The sequence below is a fragment of the Artibeus jamaicensis genome, unplaced genomic scaffold (genome assembly GCF_021234435.1).
Source record: "Artibeus jamaicensis isolate MK-2021 breed Jamaican fruit bat unplaced genomic scaffold, CSHL_Jam_final contig_415, whole genome shotgun sequence".
In the NCBI taxonomy this organism is placed as follows: domain Eukaryota; kingdom Metazoa; phylum Chordata; class Mammalia; order Chiroptera; family Phyllostomidae; genus Artibeus; species Artibeus jamaicensis.
In genome coordinates, this window is record NW_026521823.1 from 23,882,192 (window position 1) to 23,901,887 (window position 19,696).

The 19,696-nt window shown below is 41.2% G+C and overlaps 1 pseudogene; it reads left to right on the plus strand.

Moving 5' to 3' along the window:
- The first annotated feature begins 336 nt into the window (after positions 1 to 336).
- LOC119049244 (60S ribosomal protein L26-like) lies at positions 337 to 766 on the plus strand (annotated as a pseudogene).
- The last annotated feature ends 18,930 nt before the right edge of the window (positions 767 to 19,696 follow it).

Here is a 19,696-nt window from a genome sequence, read left to right on the forward strand (position 1 = left end):
TTCCAACTAACTTGTATGTTTCCTGAGGTCAGGACAATGTTTTTCTACAGTTAAACATTTAAATAGGGTAAGATGAATGAAAAGCACTTCATAAACATAACTAGTCCCAACGTGGTTGAGTGCTAAGTCCTGCCAGCGTGAGTCAGTTAGAGCCATCAGGAACCAAAGTGGTTTTAGTTAGTGGGGAGTAAAACTTTTATGTTCCTATTAATTCATGGATTCCTTCAGCATTTTATCCCCATTTAAGTTAATGTTTAAGAAAGAAATATCCAGATGTAAAAGCATTTATCTGGACTCTTCCCTCTTGTGGCCATCAGTGAAATGGCAGTGGTCTAAATGAAGTTCAAGCCCTGTGTGACCTCTGACAGGAGCTAGAACCGTAAAAGGCATTTCAGTGCCCCTCACCCCATTCACAGGAAGATTATGTCTTCTCCCCTTTCCAAAGGGCTGAGACAGAAGCACCAGGTTCCATCCACGCCCATCTGAAAGGATGATGAAGTTCAGGCCATGCGAGGACACTAGAAGGGGCAGCAAACTGGCAAAGAGGTCAGGTTCACAGGAAGAAATATGCCGTCTACTCTGAACGAGGGCAGCTGGAGGAGGCAATGGGACAACTGTCCCTGCGGGCATTCACCCCCGCAAGGTGCTTATCTCTGAAGCTGGACAAAGACCCATAAAGATCCTTGAACATTAAAGCCAAATCACACCAGGTAGAAAGGAAAAGAGCAAATACAAGAAAGAAACAGTTGAGAAGGTGCAGGAATAAAGTAATGTTATGTATAATTGTCACTGAAGACTTAGAAAAAGAAAATCATCCATTGGAGAGCTCTTCAAATTCCAAATAAGAGAAGTAGTTCCTGAATCAGGGAGGTCCAATATGGAGAGATGAGTAAAGATAACTTCAAAGGAATAGAATATCAAAATTCGATAGAGAAGAAAAAAGAATCTCAGTGTTTACAATAATTTGGAAATAGAATAGGAAGAATATTTGCAGGAAATATTTTGAGAAAATAGCAAGAGCTAGAATATAGTAGTGACTGAATTATTGACTACATTATTAACGCTTGACCCTGACTCCGCACACCCCCACCCTCCTGCCTGGACCCCCACCACAGCTCTGCTGGGGACCACCAGGTCTTACATGACAGTCAGCGCACAGGGTTGGTGGTGTTTGTTGTCATCCTAAACAAGGAGTTGACGTTCACAGGTTTTACATGAGGTTGCACAACGTGGGAACCAAAAGCATCAGGGACTGAACCAGGGTCTGACTCGAAGCCGACGTTCAAGGGACTGGGCTGCACATTCATAGGGACTGTCTCTTAGAGACTAAAATGAAAATAGTAAGCTAAGTGGTGACAATTGGTTCAATAGTTCACTTTTAACTGTTATAAACTTTTAACTTTGTTCCCCCCCCAAAAAAAGAAGCCACAGAAGAATAATTCTAACCATGCCAAAAGATAAACAATTGTTAAGAACTCTTCTGATTGAAATGAAGCAGGGGTGTCAGGCATAGAACTGGTCGTGGCCGTGGCAGCAGTTCAAAGAGGTCTCTGCCTGGCAGGGACTTCTGGTGACGAACACACAAAGGCAGGAATTGCCAGCAAGACCAACAGTGGTGAGGACAGAGATTGCAGTTGACATTGTAAAATGGTTCAGACTTTTTTGATGATGATTTTGCTATACAGTTCAATATCCATAAAATGTTTATGCCATACAAAACAGAAATCTCACCTCTGGGAACTTAACACAGTGAAATAATACAAAGGTAGGGGGAGGAGGGAGAGGATCCTGAATGAACAGAAATACTGATAACTGTGTTTATAAATTTAAAAACCTACTAGTAATACTAGAAATATCCGATAGTTGGAAAATATGGGGTGAAGTCTGTAACATCATATAAACACATTAAAATGTGAAGTGATTGTTTAGAGACCTTAGCAAAGTATTAAAATCAGTCAAAGGCAAAGATAAAGCATTAATCTTATATGCATAATACTAGCTACTATTTTTGAGCACTCCCTATGTGCTCAATTCTTTTTTTAAGATTTTATTTGTTTATCTTTAGAGAGAGGGGAAGAGATAAAGAGAAACATCAGTGTGAGAGAGAAACATGGTTTGGTTGCCTCTCCAACTGGGGACCTGGCCTGCAACACAGGCATGTGCCCTGGCTGGGAATTGAACCAGCAATCTTTCAGTTCACAGGCGGGCGCCCAACCCACTGAGCCACAGCAGCCAGGGCAATGCCTGTTAAATTCTGATCTATAAGCATCACATACAGTAACTCATTTACTCTAATAACTATCCTGTGAGAAAAGTGTTATCATCACCTCCATTATGTAGAGGAGAAATCCAAAGTTACGAGCTACACCCAAGTTCACACCACCACTAAGGGCATGAGACAGGACTCCAACCACTTAGTCTGGCTCTAAAGCCCAAACCGTTAACCAGTGTTAATGGTGGTTCCATAATTATAAGAGCAATAATTAAGCCAATGCAAAAATGAAATAGTATATGTGGATAAAGAATAAGGAATATCACTGAAGAAGAATTAGCACACCTTGGAAGTGGAAGGAAAGACATTATTAATTTATTTTGTTCCTACTCTGCATAGGGCCTATGATTGCTGTAGTAAGAGATTTCTCTGATAAGGTTTCATTCAATCCTTCCCAGGGTGTTAAATTAATTTTTATGTTTTTTTTTCAGATTTTCAGTTTAAAGACATTAAAATATCTCATGATTGATATTGCTCATATGTAACTAGCCATGCTTATCTGAAATTTATACATACAGGCTCATAGAGAGTTTCAGCCACAAAATAAAAAATTTTAATGACAAAAATAGTAAAATATAAACAAAATATAATAGGAAGAAAATCACCTCCCTATCTGTCAAGAGAAAAGTTCAACTTTTTTTTAAATTTTATTTAGTTATTTTTCAAGTACAGTTTTTTGTCTATTTTTCCCATCCCAGTCTCCCCCTCCCCTTGCTCCCCACCTCCCTCCCATTTCCACCCCCCTTAGTTCTCGTCCCTGTGTCCTTCCTATTTGTTCCTCCAAATCCCTCCCCCTTTTTTCCCCTTAACTTCCCTTCCTTCTCCCGTCTGGTCACTATCCCCTTGTTCTCTATTTCAGTGTCTTTGCTTTTTGGTTTTTTTTTCTGCTTGCTTGTTTGTTTTGTTGTTTAGCTTCCTGTTAAAGGTGAGATCATATGGTATTTGTCTTTCAGCACCTGGCCTATTTCACTCAGCATAATGCTTTCCAGTTCCATCCATGTTGTTGCAAATGGTGGTAGCTCTTTCTTTCTCTCTGCAGCATAGAATTCCATTGTGTATATGTACCACAATTTTTGGATCCATTCATTTACTGATGGGCACCTAGGTTGCTTCCAACTCTTGGCTATTGTAAATTGCGCTCAATGGATAAGAAAGCATGACCCACACATATGCTGCCTACAAGAGACTCACCTCAGGACAAAAGACCATCACAGACTAAAAGTGAAAGGCTGGAAACAAGTTTTCCAAGCAAATGGACAAGTTCAACTTTTAAATGTATTGTTTTTACAGCAGTGAACATGTCATATCCTAATGTAACTTCTTTGAACTAAAATGGGATTAAACATTGTAAAAAAATTAGTGCACACCCAATTTTTCAAATTATATTTAATCCCTCAGTAGTTTAGTGGGTTGTAACAAAGAGAAAGATCTTTTTTTTAGGATATTACTATCTAAAATTATATATATTCAACTATTTCTTTGATTAATCCATATCATATGTTCTTCTAAAAATAAACACCAAGAGAATACCTCAATAAGTGATGTTACGTCCAACTTTTGGAAACCACAAACTTTTGCTGTAATGTCACATTTCATTTCAACACTATTTCAAGAATATAACCCTCAAAGTCTCCAAGGTAAGTAAGGTAAGCTGTATTCAACCTTACAAGGTTTCACCTTTAGTTAGTGTTCCCTTCCTTGTTGCTTGACTATGACATAACTGAAATATTCAGGGAGAAATTAATGCAGTAAAGCAACCAGAGGTATCGTTATAAACAAAAGAAACATTTTCATGTGTGACTCCCCGAAAACAAGTGTTTTTGACTTTATAGACATACCATATGCGTTGTTTTAATGGGCGTCACTCAATTAATTACCAATCTACTGCCTGTAAAAAGGAAATAGTTAAAGCTGCTTTATAACAACTACTGAATCAGGTGGTACATAGCACACATACAAATTATCAAAACTCCATATCATAGGCCATTTAGACAGAGCCTGTGAGATTGAATGTTGTAAGCAAAGGAGTTTTATCCATTGTTTCTAACACTACTTCAAATGGGTTCATTTGAAACCTTGATTAAAAATGTATACTGGTATGTCAGGTAAAGTATTGGGAAATAGAAATGTGCTTTTCAAGACCCATTATACAATTTTTATCATTTGAGGAACAGAAAGTAGGAAGCAAAACAACACATAGATTTTAAAATGACAGATAAAGCTTGCGACTACTACCACCCTTAATTTTCTCCTACAAAAAAAAAGGCGACATAAAAAAACTAAATTTACCAAACGGAAGGGCACACAGCAGCACACACCAGCATTGTACAAATCAATTTAAGAAGTGCAACTGCAGTTGTCTTTCCTGGGTTTTTAATTATGTGTTTGTTTGCCATGGTGGCCTAATTTAGTCAAGAAGATGAGCCCACATTAAAAGCTGGTAGGAGAGGTAAGTAATCCCCAGGGTGGGCTGCTGGAGCTCCAGAGTGTAAAAGCTACCCACACAGAGGCAGAAGCCAAGGCACGTTTGAGAAGGGGGTCCACATGACGAACAGTGAAAGGCGAGCAAATCAAATTTTTCACAATTAGTTGAACAACAACGGTGACAGGTTTAGCGCTTAGCATTTTCATTTGTGTGCTCAAATTTGGTTATCTGTCCTCTTTTATGCAAATGCGATGTGACAGGGGAAGCTGGGAGCAGCGGAGCAGGCCAATCACTCACAACAGGGGCCAGGGCTGCTGGGCCGAGAGGCCGGGATTAAATGGACTGAATGCTGATGGATAAATGACAGGAGTGGCACTGAAAAGCCTCATGAACTGATTTAAAACTTCTGAGGGAGGATGCCAAGAATATAATTATGCTTTATGCCCCAGCCTCAACTGTCAAAACTAAAAAGATAACAGAAGAATATAAATTGTACCAAATGAATATTATCGGCATTCATAATTTAACTAAACCCAACATGTTTATCCTACATTGAAAAATAGATAGGATTGGAAAGCTGTGTTCTCATACCACAGGCCTTGGGACTGAAGGAGAGTTTAAGAATTTGTAAATGAAGCGCAATGGCTAGAAATCCAAGACATGGCAGCTTTCTTTTTAAAGGGCTTCCATCTCCCACCAGCTCTCTGTGGAGCTGACACAGCACATTCGTCTTCAAATGTATGTCTGCCAAGAGGTGCAGGTTCGAGTGGCCTCTCCTATGCACTGCAGCACAGTTACAGCCCCCTGAAGACTCGGGGTCCATTTCCAGGGGATTGTAGGGTATCTGCACTCTGTCCCAACCCGCACTAATGGGCTGTGCATCTATCAGCCAAAAGGGCTGAAGAATACCGGGGCTTCTCATCTAGCTTGCTTCACCTAGGTCTTAGAACTTTATTGTTGCTGCAGGCTCTTAATCAAATGTTTTATAACATTAAATTTTTCAGAGGGTAGAGGCCTGTCTGAAAACAAGGATATGAATAAACTATCATTCTCACTTCTTTCAATGTTTGACTTTCAATTTTTCTATTATCTCTATGTACACACACACCCATACACATCTTTCTGGGAAGACATCAATGATTTTAGACAAAAAGAGGAAAATGTCCCACACATGCACTTTATGGATAATTACACATACAGATAAAAGGAGAATGTAATCTTAACATCTTTTTGTAAAAAAGGAGGGTACCAAGCAATATCAGACAATATGAAGCAAAGATGGTAACGAACTCAGACCGCATTTGAGTGAGCTAGAGAGTACTCATAGGCAAGAAAGCACATAGATGTTAAAGTGTGACTTATCCCAGTCAATTGACACTACCTATAAACAAATAAAAGTTTTTGTTCTAATAAACTTTGACATAATTTGGTACCTAGTCCATCTCTTAAAACTCATCACGAGATTAACTACTGTAGACCATGTCATAAAATTCAGAAAATAGTAATCGGTACATATATGCATTTTAAGTAAAAACATCAATTCCTGGGCAAAAAACTCTACCTTAATATGCTAATAACAAATCCATCTGCATAAGACTAGAATATTACAAATAAAATGTTACTAAACAAACCACCTTTCTAAATTTTTATAGAGCTAAAAATACATGTGCAGAGAAGTGCGCATCATAAATGCATATATCAAAGACATTTTGCAAAGTAACCACCATCCAGATCAAGAAATGGAGGGTTCCCAACACCCTAGAATTCCCTGATACACCCCTTCTGGGTCAGTAACCCCTCAAATGTAACCACTTTGGGGAATTCCTTAAGCACAGCTTAATTTTTCCCATTTGTGAGATTCATACAAATCAAATCATACAAAATCTACTCTTCGTGGTCTGACTTCTTTTGGGGGAGATGGGACTGGATGGCTTCTTAACTCAATATTTGGTTTGTGACATTCGCTTGTACTATGTAACAGGAGTTCATGCTTTTCCATTGTACTTTCCACCGTATGTATAGAATATTCTACCATTGACGAAAACCTGGTTTGCTGCTATTAACATTCTCATACATGAACTCCGGTGCATTTGTTTCCATTTCCATGGAGTATAACCTTGGGGGGGGATTGCTGGGTCACTGGATGCACACATATTTTAATATGAAGTATAGCTTTTGTAGATTCTGCCTAATAGTTTTCTAAAGTGGAACAAAGTATTTTTATATATGAAAGAAATCTCAATATGCCCTATTAAATTTTGTTTTAGTTTACAAAAAAGAGGGAGGAGGAGGAGAAATAGAGAGAGGAAGAAAGAGAGAAAAAGAGAGAAAGAGGAAGGAAGGAAAGAAGAAAGGAAGGAGGAAGGAAGGAGGAAGAAAGGAAGGAAGCGGGAGAAAGGAAGAAAAGAAAGAATTTAACAGAAATTAAATCAATACACCACACATACAATTCTCGGCCAGGAAATAATGTGCCCAAGTGAAACCTGAATGTGGAGCTCCCCGGCCCTGTCAACGTCCTATATGCCTGGCTGTGGAAAGAAAGGTGTGGCAGTCATGGCTGCCACCTCTGATTCTACCTGCTTAAGTAGTTGCTTAAATGTACTAGAGAACCATCAGTTCATGAGTAGCTTCCCCAAAACAGTGCTCTAGGCTAAAGCTAGATGCATCTGTCCACAAATCCCAGTTCTATGTGGCAGACACAGGACCGTTTCTGTATTACTCAGAACTTTGTTGGCAGCGTGGAGAACAGCACCAGGTGTTAGACCGGTGGAGTCAGACCAGATCTTGACTCAGCAACCTCAGTACCTGAGTTTTGGCTAGCACATAATTCAGAGCCAAGACTCAAACTATAGGAGAAAATGTATTTAGAAAGTCACAGAAGTAGAAATGAGCTGTAGAATAAATGGGCTCAGGAAACAAGCTACAGAGTCCAAAGAAGGGCCCTGGGAGCTTAGGAGAAAGAGACGCAAATGTACCAGAGGGGGGAAGAAGAGGGGAAGGGGAAGTGTGAGTTGGATTCTCTGTTCTACGGGCTTTTCAGGGCTGGGGTTTGGGGGGAGGTCCCAGGGAAGGATCTCAATAGAATATTCATCAGCTTTCCAGGTGTGTCCTTTCAGGGATGTAGTCTCCACTGATTGGCTGACTCCAGGGTTCATTAAATGACTCAGCTGGTCCTGAGGTCAGCTGTGGTTTCACTTGTCTGATTTTACTGCTTTTCTGGGCCTGGAGCTGAAACACACCTGAAGCCTGGGTGTATCTGATGCAGGTCCCAACCTCATTGTTCTGGGGGCTTAATGCTTACGGGCTATTTTCCGGCCCCTTTTTTGTTCCTTCTCTAAAGGGTCTAACCCACAGGACTAGCAACATGCCAGGGCAGGATGGACCAGGGGAGGAACCAAACCACAAGAAGAGCGATGCGCTAAGGGAGGAAAGGTCACCTGAGGGTGAGTCCTCGATCTCCCGTTCTTGGCCATCGCTAGGCCGCTGGGGCTTTCTGCCCTGGTGACCCTCTGCACCTGGCCCACTGTCCTTACTCCGCTCATGTCTGTCCCACAGCCCAAGCACAACATGAACCATGTTTTTATTTATCCAACACATCAGAATTTATCCTTTTAAAACAACAAAGGCCTGTTGTAACTTGAGTCTATAAATGTGCTTTTTTAGTAGGTAAATGGAGAGACCTCACTATTCAGCCTCATAGTCTCACACAGCTGAGGGCCTGCACACTGTTAACCAATCATCACAACAATAAGGCCCAGCCGTGGCCAAAATGGCTCCATGCTGCTTAAGAAGGAAGTCCATTTGCTAACTGCATCTACCAGCCACGCCGACAAACAATGAGAATGTTTGTCAGCGTGCCTGGTAACCAAACGCTCCAGACTACACTGAAGTCTGTGTCATGGAAACAGATTTTAACAGCTCACAGAAAGGAGTTGAGATCTGGATCTCTTCCCTCCAAGAAGATTCCTACTCTGAGAAGTTCCCCACTTTTCCCCAGAAACCATCAGGGTCTACCCTATATTTTTTTTTCTACTTTTTTGGGAGGGGAGTGGGGGCACATATTAAAAACAAAGTCTTCACCTGCTAGCACTCAGTCGGCTTGATCCTCCCTGGGTGGGCTTCTGACAACTTGTTCACCTGACCACCCCAGCCCCTTCCCCACCCGAACCTCCGTAGGCACACCCGCATTTGCCGTGCCTTAGCTTTTGGCTGCATTAATGGCCCGGGGGGGGGGGGTCACAATTTCATCCTAAAGCAAGGATGGGTCTTCTACAGTCTCTCTGTCTTCATTCTCATTGTCATTTTTCCCCATGGGTTCCAGGTTTTTACATCCATTTCAGCTTCATGACTATTGCCCATATCCTGTGCCTGAAATTTTTTTCCTCCCAATTTTATAAAGCAGCAAGATAAGGTTTATTATTTTGGTCTCTTATTCCTCAACTTTCTTGGCAGATCAATAGCCAAAAGGAAGGTACATAAGCACAAATCCTTTCCTGTCTGGAGTTCACCTGTTCCTTTCTCAACTCTCACCTTTAAAGGGGTGTCAGTGTCCAACCGAACTACCCATGAATTAAGTGGCCAGCCCACGGTAGTGACCATTCACACTCTTCTTACCTCAGCGGAGAAGAGAACACACAGCAAAGGAAGCTCCCGCCCAGCCGGGGTTTTCTGGCGTCTCAGGAGCCACATGGTGGGTCACAGCATCTAACACACAGGCCCCCCTGCCCCACACGGAGGTCGATGGTCAGCTCAGGACCCCCACCACGGAAACTCCTCTTCCCTTTTCCATTTGTCTGTCTCTGGGCCAGCTTGCCAGTTGTTAGGAAAATTTCCTGGGGCCTGAAGACCACAGAAAGAAGCTGATAACTTCAGAATTACATCAAGAGTTGACTGAAGGAACATACAGACTTCGGGGGCAGCAGGACAGTAAAGCTCTCCAATGAAAAGAAACAGACGCATTATATATGTATGTAGCCACGCAGCCCGTGCTCACACGGGCAGCTTATAGCCACGTGGCACGTGCTTGTTAAGAGCTGTATAACACAAGGCAGTAAACAACCTAAAGGGCCCAACTTTTCTGTGCAAATACATCCCTTTCAAGGGATATGGGGACCCCTCCTATGGCGAACTGGTAGTTGGGTTGCTTGGAAGGGTGGTGTTGGTCGCACTAAATACCAGGAATCACTTCATATAACAAACACCTACCTGAACTATCTTTCTCCACCAGACAAATTTTTGTTCATCCCTCAACACTCATCTAAGATGCAATTTCTGTGAAACCTGCAGCGACTCTTTAAGACATAGTCATTTCATTTTTTTAAGCCTCACGAGACCATTACAGCATTTCACGTTTTGTATTGAAATTACCTGCTAGAACTCCCGCCCGCCCCCACTGGGTCATGATGTCCACGAGAGCAAAGACTGGGTCTGCGTGTCTTTGTATGCCTATTTCGTTTGAACTCAGCAAATATTCAGCACCCAGAGTCGTCTCAATTTCAAAGTTGGTACTTAGTAAATGTTTCATGAAAGGATGAAAGAGAGAGAAGAGATAAATTGACATTATTTTTAAACTCCTTCAAAAAAGTTCAGGCAGAACCCCGGCTGGGCAGCTCACTCACTTGGAGTATCATCCCAATACACAAGTTTGCAAGTTGGATTCCTGGTCAGAGTATATACGAGAATGAACCAATGAATGCATAAATAAGTGGAACGCCAAAATGATGTTTCTCTCTCTCAATCCTTTCTTCTCTCTCTAAATATCAATAAATATTTTTTTAATTTTGAAATAAATATTGTTCAAGCAGAAATGTCTTTTTTTCACTCTTATGTCCAAAAGAAAAAATAAAAGGGTTTTTGAAAAGTTGTACTTAAATCAGCAAGCCTCAGGTTTGTTTTTCCAGTTCATTTTCTGTTTATACACTTAAATTTAAATGATGAATAACATGAATTACATGGCAGAGCACAAGTGACCTTGGAGGTGATCTAGTCTAGGGAGACAGCTAATATATGGCACTGTTGGGGCCGCTCTTCACCTTCTGCACCCATAGCAGACAGTACTAATTGATCATAGCACTCCTTCTCATTAAGCCCAGACTCAGCCTTAGAATTCTCAGCTCAGCACCTAGCAGGCTGCTTTTTGGAGTCGGTGGTCATGATGAATCCTGCTTGCCACTCCTGGTCTAGTTCATTTTATCTTATTACAGGTCAACAAAGTGAGGTCTAGAGCAGCCAAATAGCTTTGCCTAGGTCACAGAGCTAATTAGTACTAGAACCTGAACCAGAGCCCTGGTCACCTAAGGCTCTGTCTACTAAAGAATGCTTTTTATTTCCAGAGCTAGTTAATAGAAACAAACACATCACAGAACATGTTAGTTTTGGTCATTCTGTGTGTATTATGTATTGTACATAATAGTTTAGAACCTTACTATTTCTCCATCAATGGTGTCAGCAAACCAATGAATGTATCATGAAGACCTCATTAGTGTGTCATAACAAGCCAAACTTCCCTTAAAGTCACAGTGGCATAATTTTTCAAAAACTGCCACTTAGTCCAGAATTCCGGGGCAAAACATACCATTTTTTTAAAAATCAAAAGTGAGGTGCCTTTAGAAGTTTGCAATGAAAAATAGCAAAACACAAAAAATGTAATACAAAATAACACAGATCAGTTTAACTGTTTGGTATCCTATAGCTAGCTTCTTAACATATCAAAAATGCATTTGAGAAAAATAGCTATGGAAATTAGAATATAAACGAGACTAGTTATTTATATTAAATTTTCAATAGGTTGTTCAGTTACTCATTTTTATTAACTTTTTATGTATATTCATATTATCTTCTTCCATCCAGGCACAAGCAGGTGTCAGGGAAGATCTCAGAATTGTCTCAATAGTATTTTTTATTTTTATTTTTTAAAGATTTAATTTATTTTAAAAAAAGATTTTTTTAATTTATTTATTTTTAGAGAGAGGGGAAGGGAGGGAGAAAGATGAAGAGAAACATCAATGTGTGAGAGACACATCAATCAGTTGCCTCTCACACATCTCCAACTAGGGACCTGCCCGCAACCCAGGCATGTACCCTGACTGGGAATCAAACCGGCAACCTTTTGGTTTGCAATGTGTTAATCAATCCACTGAGTCACACCAACCAGGGCTACTTTTGATTTTTAATAGAATTTTTTAAGTGCTCAAATGTTGTAGGTATCTATCTTAATTACACAGAAATGCTTATGTGTAAAAAAAGAAGACATGTAAAAGAAAACAAGAAATATATTAAGAAGTGCAAGACTGTTTTCTTTTCCAGCACATAAACTTCAAATTCTCCAAAAGGGTAGACTTGTTCCATCCCAGTGGGCCAGCAGAGGCGTAAGAAAGAAACAGCGAAAGTTGAAATAAATTAAAATCTCAGATTTCTCGGCCTCTTTTTCTTTGAGTAGCAAACTGAAAAATACTCTCAAAGAATCAACACCCAAGATACCTCATTATCAGGAATAGAAAGGCAAATGAGGAAGGGACGAAAGAAAAAGCAAGCCTACAGCCTGAGAATAGATAAGAGAAGGCCCACAAAGTTCCTGGACATGGAATCACACAAAGGTTAGCCATTCGAGGGTAAGAAATGAAATAAACTATTAGCGAATAACAATGATAGCCTTTGCAGGGGAGAGAAGCCCGATTTTTGTTGACCAAGAAAAAGTAGTTGTAGCTGACCTCTGGCTGTTATCTGAGGAACATGTGTCCGCTTTCTTTGACGCGTGACTTACAAGTGTAGCCGATTCACGATGGTGGTCCTGTGGATGTGCCTCTTTGGAGACCTGGGGCATCGAAGCAAGGCATTGACAGTCCTCTTCTTCCCACAGTCCTGGGAGAAATGGCGACAGCTGTGACTGCCTCTCAGGCCCAACCCCACACTTCTGTACTTGGCTCTGTCGTGCAAACTACATTTCCCGGACTCAGGGCCAGTGGGAGGCACTGTGGGGAGACTATAAGGGGGAAAAAGGGGTGAAAAGATGTCCTACACACAGCTCTTGTGTGCATCCTTCCAATGTCTTTTATCACTTTCGAAACAGCTGTGCCGTCCTCTGAGCAACCCCCGTGTGTTGGCCCATTTTCCCTGACAACTATCTGTCCTCTTCTATTCTTTGCTTTTGAGAGAGCGACACCACCTTCATCTCTTTCAAGCTGTGTTAACTAACACTTCATTATCCATTTTCCTAAAATGTTACATGAGTTTGTCACTGGGAGACAAGAAGGTGGCATAACTACACGCTTTGCTACCTGCCTGTAAATGAATAAAAGATGCACAGGGACCAATCACAATAAACTTCGAAAAGAAGCGAAGTGATTGGTCACTGATCATGATGTGCACCTCTTATTTACACAGTGATTTTCGGACTTAAGAGGCAGAGTGAACTTTGCACAGGAAACAATTAATCATAGATAAGATATCTTGGTAACTGATTGTGATTCACGGTGTTGGGGGACTGGGTGATAATTCATGCACATAGGAATGGTGTAAAAGGAAAGACTGCCTAGAGTTATTTGTATTATTATGGGTACCTTCTTCGCCTGTCTTTGCAGACATCGAGGTTCACCATCTTCAGCCTTCCCTCTTTGCATGCTCATGTCCTTACTGCGTCATCTCACTCATATGTATCAATGACCTAAGTCTGCCTCCCAGACTTCTCTCTACAGGACCTTTCAATGTTGATATCCCACAAGGCCCTAAAGCTCAACATGTGAGAAGTGAATTAAACTTCCTCTCTTATCCTGTAACCCTGCTCCCAACCCCACATGTCCCATCTCGGAGCATGACACGCCCATCAGCTGTGTCGCTCAGTCCACAAGTCTGGGGTTCCTTTGCCCTTCTGTCCCTGACTCCAACACATCCTCCTCACCACTGCAAAATGACTTATAATCAAAGATGAAATATAAACATTCCACACTCCCCTCGCCTCACCTCTGTCTTCCTTCCATTCCATCTCCTTTTTCCTTCCAAACTTTCACACCTTTCAGTGCCCCCCCCCACCCAACACCTCAGGATGAAGTTCAAAGTTCTTACAATGTTCTGAACCTTGTTTCTTTCCAGACTCTGTCTGCCTAGCTTCTGTTTTTCTTAAAACTCTCTTTTTCCCCTAAACACCACTTTTATTTGAAAGGAACCTAGCCAAATAAAATCACACACATGCAGTGTTTCTTTTTGGCACGGCCCTGCCTGTGTGTGTGTGTCTGTGTGTATCTCTTGCATTTCTGACCAAATTGACATTATAGTTTTTATTTTGTGGAAAGTTTTAAATTATTTTTCTGTAACTCATTCACCCTCCTGTCCTGAGGTAGAGTGAATTTTCCAGCGGGTCTCAGTGTGGCAGAAACGCTCAGAGGTGCCGCTGTGCCTTTCGGTGCTGGAGGAGAGGGCAGCATTGGAGCAGGCGGTTCGAGCCAATAAAACACAGCTGAGGGACAGGAAACTGGAGATCAGCTGCCCCGGGTCACCCTGTGCTGGAGCACCTGCAGCGCAGCCATGCTCTCCTGGGAAACCCAGCCATGGTCTGGCTTCCTCCCCAAATTCTTCCTGGGCTTGAGATGCTGGACCTTTCTTGCTCCCCGTTGCAGCCTCCCTTGGCCCGCCTTGAGCACAGCGTTCTGTGTGTAGGAGAGAGCCACCACTCTGAGCTCTCTCCAGCTTGCCCAGGCCGCTGCCGTGCTGGTTTAGGCTAATGGCATAAATAGCATCACACTTAGAAAGATGTGTTCTCTTAAAACTCTTTAGATTCTGATTGCTTCATGCTTCTTGCCTTTTCTGAGTATTTCATTAATTGATATTTATATGGGAGCTTTTCCCCCTCCTAAACTACAGATCAGGGAAGAAAGTGCATAGAGCAGGAAGGAATTATGGAAGGAACGGCAGGATGTTTGTTTATACACTGGCTTGCGCAGCTTAGAGTAGGAAACAGGAAGAGCCAAAAAGACAGGCTCTGAGCAGAGGCCGCATTGCATCCTAGGTACAATGGTGGAGACTTGAAGAAGGACCATTGACTTCCTCAGACCACAGGGGAGCTTCGGTGTGGGGTGCGTGGGCGCGGGGCCGCTGTGAGGGCTGGGCATATCCGGTAGAGCGACGTTTTAACAGAGGCCCCTATGATTGGCAGTAGAGGTCATTGTGAGGGCCCAGATGAGTCTGGTACAGAAGAATGGAAGGGCGCTAGTTAAGACTAGATTGTTGGGGGGGGGTTCTCAGGTACAACTGGGAAAGATGGTAAAGTGGAGGGGAAGGCGCTGTTTAGCAGTTACACAGGTGAGGGTATACAGCAAATGATTTTCTGACCAGTTGGAGAGAAAACTGAAACTATCCGAGGGAAACTCTTTGAATGCCACCACCAAACCTAAAAACAATGAATTTCCTTCCCTCTCTGCCCCCTGTTGCAACGGAGGACTTGTCTCCATTACTAAGAGCAGTCTTTTTCATTATGAATCAAAGATCTGTTCTCGTCCTATCTTTTCCAGCATCTTAAACTATCTGTTTTCCACACTATCTTCTCCTTAGAACTCCTTTCTGTGCTGATTGAAATATGGTTAAGTCTCTGCCACCTTTATCCCACCTGCCTTGCAAACTGCTAATATCTCTTTTCTACCCTAAAAAATCTTCTCACAAAACCCTGATGCTTGTACTGTCTCCAGATTCTTACCATTTTTTACTCCTCAGCCTGTTCATTTCACTCCCATGTCCCTCTTTAAAACAAACAAAACCACATGAGCTCCCCCTCCCCACCTCCCCACCCCCCAAAAAAACATATTCCAGGCCCATCAATGACTTCCTTATCCCCAAATCCAGGATTTTTTTTCTGGACTTTTGCCCATTTCATGCTACTTTACCTTATAATATTGTTTATCACTCTCTTCTTCCTAAAACAGCTTTTTTATTTTTAAGCCTTGGCCTCCATTTATAACTCCCATTCCTGGTTCTGTCTTTGCCCTTTCTAATCTTTGCAGAAACTGCCCACATTACCTGGATTCAGTGAGAATGTCCTTATTCTATACTTGATCTCCAGGAATCTCATCCTCACCCACAGACAAAAACCTCTACAATAAATAATTCTAAAATTGTTTGTCTCCACACTGCAACCACACCGGGCTGCTTTCTGTTCTTCAGATGCACCCCATTGCGTCCCCCCGTGGAATTCTTGCACAAAACTGCTCCCTCAAGGAAGTGCTCCCCCCATTAGTACACTCCTGCTCAGCTTTCAGACCTCAACTGAAGACCACTTTCATGGGGAGCCTTTCTTGACACTGTAGGTTTTATATTTCCCTTAGGAATGAATGTCTCCTTTTGGAGCATTTCATTTATAATTTTGCTCTTGTTCTATGCTTCCTTCCCCTTTTGGATGATTGCAACCCTCCTGAACTGTGGTAAAGGACAGGAAGTGCAAAATAAGCATCAGTTGTTTTAATCCTCACCCACCTGTTCTTAGGTAGAGGAACCCTGCTGTTTCTCGGAAGGAAGAGTCCACTTCAGGCAGCAAGGCTGAAGGAAATAATGACAGTCACCGTGCATGCAGGACTGCTGGCACTGCTGGAGTGTAACCAGTGGAAGAGGTAAGTCTAAGGTACTTCCAGAAATTCTCAGTATGCAAACTCACTTTACTCCTTTTCTGCACCTCAAATACACGCTCTCAAGAGCTCACCCTTTTTGGCAAGCACACATCCTTCCAAAACATTTCTGGAGACTGGATGGAACTAGGTAGATAGTACTCTGCCTTTACTTACGCTTTTTATTTTGAAATTATTTAAATTCACACCAATTGTAAGAAACAAGAGAGATTCCACGTACCATTTGCCAAATTTCCCCCCAATTGTAATACCTTGCAAAACTGTAGTGCAATACAACCAGCTTACCGATATTTAGTCAAGGTATGCACTTCCATCACCATGAGATCACCCTCCTGCTGCACTTTTGTGCCCACACTCCCTTCTCTCCCACCCCACCTCCAAAACCCTTGGGACAGGAGATCTCTTTCTCATCTTTATAATTTGGTTATTTCAAGAATGTTATGTAAATGGAATTACAGTTGCCTTTTAGGATTGGCTTTCTTCAGTATACTATAATCTCTGAAACTCATCCGGGGTGGCATGCATCAGTAGTTGTTTGTTTGTTTTTACTGCTATTACTTTATGGAATGAATAGATCAGTTTAACCATTTGCCCGCTGAAAGATATTTGGTTTTTCCCATTTTTTTCCTATTATGAATAAAGCCTCTATGAACATTTGTGTAAAGGCATTGCGTGAAAAGAATTTAAATGCCCAGGAGTACAATTGCTGGTTCATAGAATATTTGCATATTTAGCTATTTAAGAAATTACCACATTGTTTCCAGGGTGGCTATACAACTGCCATAGCTTTCCAGAGCTAACATTCCCACTAACAACATCAGTAATCATTTCTCTGCATCCCCGCTAGCATTTGGTGTCACTATTTTTTCTTTCGCCATTCTGAAAGGAAAGTAGTTATATCTCACTGCAATTTTAATTTCCATTTCCCTAGTGGTGAAGGATGTTGAGTATCTTTCGTGTGCTTCTTTGCCATCCAAATGTTATCTTCGGTCAAACGCCTGTCTTTTGCCCATGGACTGCTTGTCTTTTCATTGTTGAGTTTGGACTTGTGTGTATATTTGAGATACCCGTGCTGACACGTACTGGTGTGATTTGCCATTATTTTCTCCCACTTCGTGGATTTTCAGATTCTCTCACAGAGCAATAGTTTTAGGTATCAACAAAATCCTATCATGCTTTTATGAATCATGATTTTGGTGTCAAATCGAAGAACTTCTTGCCTAGCTCTCGATCTCAAGATTTTGTTCTCTAAAAGTTTTACAGCCTACATTTGTCCGTAATCCATTTTGAGTTTGTTGTTGTTAAGGTGTGAAACTTTGGTCTTTTTAAAAAAATAATGTCCAGTTGTCCCGGAATTTGTTGGAAAGGCTGTATTTCCTCTATTCCATTGCTTTTGCACTTTATTAAAAATCAGCTGGGCCTGTGTGTGGGTCCCCTTCTAAGGTCTGCATTCTGTTCCATTGACTTGTGTGTCTATCCTCGAGATTCTTTATTAGGAACAGTCCTGATTACTGTAGCTATGTTTTGAAATTGCATAGACTGACTTTTCTCACTTTCATCTTTCTCAAAATTGTTCTTATTCTAGTTCTTTTGCCTTTCCATGTAAATTTTAGGATAATTTTGTTTGTAGCTACAAAAAAGCGTCTGTGATTTTGATACCTACATATACTACGTTGGACTTTCCAGCCCATGAACACGTCTCTCCAATTATTTACATCTTCTTTTATTCGCATTTCATAGTTTTCAGCATATAAGTCCTAGACATGGTTAGATTTACTCCCACGTGTGTTATTTTTTCCATCAGTGCTTATAATTGGCATTGCTTTTCAGTCTCCAAGAGTCCCATGCCAGGGTGCAGAAATATGATTGACTTTTATGGTTTGTGGCAAGCCACAGACAGAAATGCACATGGGGGGGGGGGCAGCTAAGTGTTCACATTTGCAAAATTCCAAAGTCCAGCTGGGCAAGAGGAGTCACAGGCAGGTTCACAGGTACAACACACCAAGTACCTTGAAACAATAAACCTGGATATTGGCTCTGAACAGTGTGGCTCATGGCTGCATGTGACAGTATCAACTGTGCTGAGCTGCTCCTGTGGCAGATGGATGGGTGCTCTTTGGCGGGACGGGGCAAGTACCTTGGAACTCACTCAGGTTGCTATCATCACCCGACCCTGAGTGCTTCCCATGAGGAACACGCGAGTTACCCCAATTAAGTGTGCTCTCAGCTGCAAGAACTGCTATGAAACTTTCATGTCTTTTGATGCTTGACAAAACTTACCACTTGAGGAAAAAACGAAAGCAGAAATGTACTCGCTTCCGGGCTACTCTGAATCAGAACTTGCACAAATGCAGGACTAAACCTGCGATCCACCTTGCTCTTCCTGGCCTTGGCATCTTAGAGGGCTCTATTCTTTTCTGAGTGCTCCCATTTAGGGATTCTCCCCTTTTTCACTAGAGATGTTAGCAAAAGTAAAAAAATCCTACTCCTTTGGGTTAACTAGAGAAAGGTTGGTTAGAATTAGAGTACATTTTTAACATGTCATTTTCATCTCTGTAGTATTACAAGTATGACACATGTGAGGGTTATCATGACTAATAATCATATCAGTACTCCAGAATTGTTGTCATTACCTGTTTGGTTTTTATTTAAATTCTTACATCATTCACATGGCAATTGCTAAGAGCAAGAGAGCTTCCTTCTTAGTACTCCTTAATTTCCTAACTGAATATTGACTTAAACAACAAAAAGTAAAACTGGCATATTACCTATTAGACTTATCACAAAACTAAACAAATATTGCATTAAACTTAGTACAAATTCTACAGCTGTCCATTTCTAACTCCAAAATGGCAAATATCTATAATCCCTACAATCTACGCATTTCTTCCCAACACTGACTTCTAATAAAAAATACAGGGTGTCCATGAATTGTTATATTCTTTTTTAAAAAAATAGGTTGGCAATGTCGCTGAAATTTTTTATTTAAATGAGATCTTTGGGGTAAAAAAGCTTAATATTAGTGTTTCAAGAACGTGACAGACTTTCCTTGTATGTTACCTGTACTCTATAGTCCTTGAAATCAAAAGGAAGCTGGTCTTTTCATTAACTCCACAACTCAAAATCTTAATACATTGAGGACTGTATTTCAAACAGAATCAAGGCCCTCATTATCACTGAACATAAAATATATTCTTGCATACTTTAATAATATTTTAAATTTATAAGTGAATCAAAGATTGACAATTTAAGAAAACTGCCATGACATTTGCAAACTCTCAAATACTGGAATTAATGTAATATTGTTAAATATTAGCTAAAACATGGACTATTACATGGGCAGTTCAGGAAAATGTTCATAGTTTACAAGAGTTTATTCTTCCCAATAAAATT